Here is a 4776-nt window from a genome sequence, read left to right as displayed (position 1 = left end):
GGGTGGTGGCTGGGCAGAGGGGAATCCTCAGCATCCCCAGCCTCATCCTCATTTAGAACAGCATTGTTTGTGAAATACAACCTTTCCTGCAGTATGGAACCAGCTGGAAGTTTAATAGCAAATTAGTGCTGGTAGGAGTTGTCAGTGTCAGGGCCATTGGGCAAAGCCTGTGAGGCATTTCTGTCTCCTGTCAGGGCTGGGCAGCAGCTGGGATGTGACAGACAGTGTGACATCCCTGCTCAGCACCGTGCACACAGGGCTCAGGTCATTCTCCCCTGCTCCAGGAAAAACACCCTGGTGAGCCCTGTGTGGAAAACAGAGCTTGTATCTTGCTACAGGGGGGAAAAGTGAACCTGGGGCTCTGGGATGTGCTGGGGGAGGTGGAACTGCCCTTCTCTGCCGGGCATTCTGTGCCTGATCTGTGAGCCCAGAATCCCTGGAGCAGGCAGATGTAATGAGGGGAAACAGGAATCTCTGTGTTCCTCAGCCACACTTCCATGGAAGTCACAGTGTCAGTGGGGTAAGTGCAGCCTGGCAGGAAATTGCCAATATTCAGGCATTTTTCTGTCCCCCATGTGTCAGTTTTTATCATCCAAGCAAGCGTTGATCCCCACACTGGTGCATTTTAGGCAGGGCTTTATTTAGGTGAGTTCTCTGCCTCGCAGCTGATTAATCACTAATTGCAAAGTTTGGTTTGAAAGAGAAATGCCTCAGAGAGATATAACTTCATTAATGGATTTTTTTATTATTATTTTTCCCCCTTTTCCATTCTTTTTCAGCAATGTGAGCTAACCTATTGGGCTGTGGGCTTGGCTCTTTTGGGCTGCATATTGTGACTAACCCAAGTTCAAATTCATTTAGCTGATGCTTCTGTATTACAAACCTGCTGCAAGTTACCCTTTTCTCTTGGTTTCCAAGTTTCCAGTAGCATCGTTCATGTATTTTTGGTGCTGTAAATTTCAATCAATTGGAAAAAAAAAAAAAAAAAAAATTAATTGTTTGTAGGTCAATGTAGTGCCACACTTCACTTTTGCACCTCCTTTAAACAACAACTTTCTCATTTCCTTCCCACATACATGCACATATATTTCTAAAATGAGGTAGTCAATAGCCATCATACCATTGGAATGATGAACTGAAAAGCTTAGGATTGTTGGGGAGCCCTTTCCATGTGGTATTCTTCAAAACATGAGGGGTTTCTTTGTGGTTGAATTGGGTTTTCTGTCTCTGTGTCTGCCTCTTCACTCTTTTCTCCCGAATTTTGCTGCAGAAATAAAATTCTACTTTTTCTTTCTTTTGGTGAAGATTCTTTACAGAAGAAATTTCCTGACCATGATGAACATATAAAGGAGGCATTTTATTCATTTAGTGGCTCTTGTTCATGATAAGCTGTAAAAATTTCTGGATTTTCATTGAACAGGGCTGGGGATGCTCTGCTGAGGGGGAGTCCTGCTTGGACATCAAACTGGGGATTTTCACAGATTATTTTATCTCATGACTGGTCGATTTAGACAGAGCAATTGGGGGCACTGTTTTCCTGGAATTTCTGAAGCAACTTCAAGTACAACTGTCCCTCACAAGAACTTTTAATAACAAGTTAAATTACTATTATATTTAAACTGAAAATTTTCTTAGTATTATCCTGATTCCCAGGATGCAACATAATGTTTCTCTTTTTTTTTTTTTTTTTTTCCTCCCTAATCCAAAGTATATATAAAGTTAATAAAAAGATTCATTCCTACTTGTGTCATCATCATCAAGATGGCCACAGCACTCAAGAGTGCTCCTTTAAAAACTTCAGGGGGCTCCAAGTGTCAGTACCTTGTTATCTAAAAGCCTTTCATACCTTTTCTACATTGCAGTCTATCATGGGTTGGCACAGTTTTGTTTTCTGATTATAGAAAAACGTGAAATATTTTTCCCTGCCGGGACCGTAGAGTGGTTTGGGGGTGGGGGGAGGACAGGGCCCTATCAAAAAGATAGCCAAGATATTGGCAGCCAGTTTGACCAATAAGGATGTCAATGCAACTTTGGAAAGGACATTTAAAACTCTCACCTTCAGCAGATTGCTCTCTTGATTTGGAATCAGCCATGAGGTAACATCGTGGGCGGCCAGGCCGGGCCTGGGTCGGGCCCGGGTCGGGCCCTGCTGCCCCGCTGGGCCTCTGAGAGCTGCTGCCACACCAGGAGCAGCCTGGGCCGGCTGAGCCCTTTCCCCTGCTGCCGGCAGGGAAGAAAAGCGGCTGCAGTTTGGCAGTGCCGGGCACGTGCTCGGGGCTGTGGCAGAAAGGGCCAAAACGTGGCCCAGTTTAATCGCCGCTGGCAGCAGAGAAAGCAAGCCTGCAGCTCCTTACCAACTCTGAGCTGAGCCACCCTGGGTGAGACCGAGGGGTGGAAAAAAGGACATCTACCAGCTTCCTCCATCAGCACAGCTTTGCATTTTCTTCAGCCTCATACAGCCCGGGGCATGCACGTGGCCCTTGAGGCCTGGGTGGATTTAACCCTTCCCTAGAAACATGAAACTCTAAAGCACAACTCTTCCTTGAGAGAAAGAAGATGGAAAACACAGGGTACGTGGAACAGACATCGAATGAAGTCAGTTAGATTAGAAGTGAAAGAACTAATAATATTGGAATTGGATTGAAGAAGTAGACATTTTTAACTGGACTTCTCTAAGGTAAACTATGGAGAAATGGACTGTTCTTTTTCGCATCTTAGTGTTGTTGGGTAGAATGCTATTCTAATCAAAATTGAGGACTGATGTAATTGAGATTTATTTGGGAACTTTAAAGCCCTCGCTCCTGGGTCAAAAGGAGGTCTCAGCCTTTAAGATGAAGATGATTTTAGACTAGAAGAAGTATTCATAAATAGTACCCCAAATACACTAAGAGGCCTTACTAATAGAACATCTCAGTCTGCAAAAACTCCAGGCAGTAGCAGATGTGTGACATTGGGAGCACTGGACTATTTTGTCTTACGGCAAGCGTGACCTTAAAAACCCTAGAGAGACTTTTCTCCTAAAGTAATGAGTGAGTATGTCTAAATAGTGGAACTGACTGAAAATCTCAAGTTGTGTCTTTCTATGTTGTTTAATAAGAAAGTTAATAGTTTGTAGGGGGAGAGAAGAATGTTTTAAAGTTTCATTCTGTTTTAGTTTAAGTTTTCTTTTTCTCAACAGTTCTTTCATTCTTTTAGCATGTGTTAATAAAACTATTATTTTTTTCATTTTTAAGCTTAAGTCTGCTTTGTTTTTTCTCCTAATATCTCCCTCCCACAGAAAAAGAATAAATACAAAAACCTCTGTACGCAGTCCCATAAGCAGCTCCACACAGCTCTGGCTCTCTCTTCTTCTATCCTTCCTTCTGCATTTCCAGTTCACCCCTTCCTGTCCCTCTCACGGCCACTTAACCCCCTCTGTCCTCACACAACCTCCTATCCCTTCCTCCTCACAACCAACAAACCCCAACTGACTACACCACCAACTAACTCACTCTTTTTATCACCCATAGCTGTGAGGGCAAGGTTTAATTACCCACTCTTGGGTAATTAACACAGCTGCAACACATCAGGGGCAAGAGTGCCCCCAGCACCATCTCCGCCTCTTCTCCCACATACATCACCACTTAAAATCAGGATGAAACAAACATTAAACAGCACAGCACTGAAAGTAAAGACGGTATCAAAGCTGGGTAGTGATACATTCCAGATAATGTCTCATCTTGAACTAAAGAAAAACTAATAACAAAGAATCTCATAATAAATTGCATCTAAATAGCATTAAACCTTGCAATAAGAGGCTCTTGTGGGTTTGCCCCATCAATAAAAACCTCAACATAGACATCAAGTCTTTTCTCTTGTCCGGGCTGACAAAACTCCAGCTTTTCTGTTGTTTCAGTACTGTATTTATGGAGATAATCTCTCATTAATAAGAAATTCTTGCATCTATGATTTTTTTCTCTGTGTGTGATGTATCAGAGATGTAAAACCTGGGAGTGTTGGGAAGCATGGTTGAGTTACTGGGGTTTAGGGCAAGAGCTGGGATGTGGAATTTGTGGGAGCAAAGAGGGATGGTTGAACTTTATGGATGTGGAATTTGTGGGAACAAAGAGGGATGGTTGAACTTTATGGATGTGGAATTCATGGGAGCAAAGAGGGATGGTTGAACTTTATGGATGTGGAATTTGTGGGAGCAAAGAGGGATGGTTGAAATTCCCGGTCTGCTCTTTACCATTTTGTTTCCAAATCAGTTTTCAGCTTCTGACTGAACTGCTTATCACGCTGCTCTAGGAATTTTCCCAGGTATTGTATTGAGAATTTATCCAGATGGTTTCCTCAGTAGTATTTTCCCTGGGCTTTGAAAATACAATAAATAAATTCCCATATTCTCTCTTCATCATTTTGGTTTTTTTTCTGAATTGCAGTGAGATTGGACGCACTGCATGTTTGAACACCCACACACATGACAACGACTGGGAATGAAGAAGAAAGAAGAAGGGAAAATCTCCATCCTGCTAATTCTCCATTTTTGAGCAGCTGCAGCCTCTCTTTGCCCACAAAATTTCCCTGTTTTTTCCCCTGACCCTTCCTTTTACAAGGATATTTTAAACTTAAAATATAAACTGGGGGTTTAAAATTCCTCTACACCACTTTCTTAGCTTTAGCATTGAGAAATTGGCTCGTAAAGTGTTTCTGTAAATTCACTTCTACTTTGGATCTCTGTGTCATTTTCTTGTGAACATGGACTTCTGAAGGAGGTTTTGGTTAGATTTTAGGACT

At 42.5% G+C, this 4776-nt stretch overlaps 1 long non-coding RNA gene across 1 annotated transcript; it reads left to right on the top strand.

Annotated features, from left to right (window-relative positions):
- The first annotated feature begins 2230 nt into the window (after window positions 1-2230).
- LOC120757874 (uncharacterized) lies at window positions 2231-4776 on the top strand. Its single transcript, XR_005702697.2, has 3 exons — window positions 2231-3029; window positions 4248-4299; window positions 4422-4776. It is a non-coding gene; the product is annotated as an uncharacterized LOC120757874 (long non-coding RNA).

This window comes from Hirundo rustica, chromosome 11 (genome assembly GCF_015227805.2).
Source record: "Hirundo rustica isolate bHirRus1 chromosome 11, bHirRus1.pri.v3, whole genome shotgun sequence".
In the NCBI taxonomy this organism is placed as follows: Eukaryota; Metazoa; Chordata; class Aves; order Passeriformes; family Hirundinidae; genus Hirundo; species Hirundo rustica.
The sequence above is the reverse complement of the archived record's forward strand: the minus strand, read 5'-3'. Positions and strand labels throughout refer to the sequence as shown.